General features: G+C 52.5%; 1 pseudogene; it reads left to right on the forward strand.

Moving 5' to 3' along the window:
- Positions 1 to 1,016: 1,016 nt before the first annotated feature.
- Positions 1,017 to 1,135, forward strand: LOC118610941 (annotated as a pseudogene).
- Positions 1,136 to 1,508: the final 373 nt, after the last annotated feature.

Genomic DNA, 1,508 nt, shown 5'->3' on the forward strand with positions numbered 1-1,508 from the left:
GAAAATGATACCTAAGGGCATGTCGTTGTGAAAATTTATTGTTCGTGGCCATTTCGTGTTCATCTTGGGAAAATCAGGGAAGTGAAGGTCATGAAAAACTATCTTCTGCTGCCACTTAATGCCATTTTGAAAATTGCAAACTAGTGTATGTCATCATAAAAATTAATTTTATGCCGTGGCATTTTTCGGAACAACAGCTCAGTGTATGCCGTCATGATAATGTATTTTCTGCTCTCATCTGCTTTGCGTCTTGGAATAACTTCAGAGTGGAAGCCAAAAAAAACCCCCAAAAACCAAACTTCTCTGCTGCCATCTGGTGGGCATTTTCAGAAGAACACCCGAGAATAACACTGAAGGGCATGTCTTTTGGAATTTTTTATCTTCTCCCATTTTGTATGAATATTGGGAGTAACGCAGGCGTGCATTTCATGAAAAATTATTCCCTGCTGCCATATCGTGGACATTTTGAAAATAACACCCTGGCGTATATCATTAGAAAAATTTATTTTCTGCCGCCATCTGGTTGGAATTTTAGGAATAACATCGGAGTGTCGGGCATCATGAAAATTCATTTTCAGCCACCATGTAGTGAGCATCTTGGGAATAACATTAGAGTACAATTAAGAAAAAGGCATTTTCTGCTGCTATCTGGCGGACATTCTGGGTATAGCATCCAAGTGTGTATCTTCAGAAAAAGTTATTCTGCGCTGTCATCCTGGGCATCACTAAAGTAACACATGAATGCATGTTATCATGAAAAGTTATTATTTGTTGCCATCCACTGTGTGTCCTGGGAATAACTGATGAGTGTATGTCATCATGAGAAGTTATTTCTTTGCTGGCCAGTCCCGGGATGCGAGAGCGCTCACCCAGACCTCCCGCAGGGCTGCGAACTGGCCAAGGCCTCACTGGCGGAATCCCTGCACCCCCGCAGGAGGTGCGCTGCAGGTGCAGCTGTCTCCGGAGCCCGGGAGGCCAGGCTTGAGCTCTTAGGGCAGCAGGTGACATGTTCTCACGTCTATGGCCACACCACCCTGGACGTGCCTGATCTTGTCTGATCTTGGAAGCTAAGCAGGGTCGGACCTGGTCAGTACTTGGATAGGAGACCGCCTGGGAATACTGGGTGCTGTAGGCTTTTGCCGCCCCCTCCTTTTGCCGCCCTCCGGCCAGCGTGCCCCTGGCGGCCCCCGGGGCCCCGCTCGCTCGCTGTCGCTGGGGTCCCCGGCAGGCGGCCGAGCCCAAGGGCGCCTCCAACCGCCGTGCGCCCGCGCCCTCGCCCGCCCTCACCTGCTCTCCTGCAGCCAGTCCCGGGCCGTTTCCTCTCACCGCTCCAGGCCCTTTCCTTCCTGGGCTCCGTAGGACCGAGCCCCGAGGACCACCGTCTCTAACACACGTTGGGAGTGTGCTCGCATTCCCGGGACGCGGGACCAGCCACCCCCACCCGCCACGCCGCGTCCCGCCCAGCCCCGCCCCGCCAGAGGCCTCAAACCTCCTCCGACACGCTTCTC

Source organism: Rousettus aegyptiacus, unplaced genomic scaffold, assembly GCF_014176215.1.
Source record: "Rousettus aegyptiacus isolate mRouAeg1 unplaced genomic scaffold, mRouAeg1.p scaffold_m13_p_13, whole genome shotgun sequence".
Taxonomy (NCBI): Eukaryota; Metazoa; Chordata; class Mammalia; order Chiroptera; family Pteropodidae; genus Rousettus; species Rousettus aegyptiacus.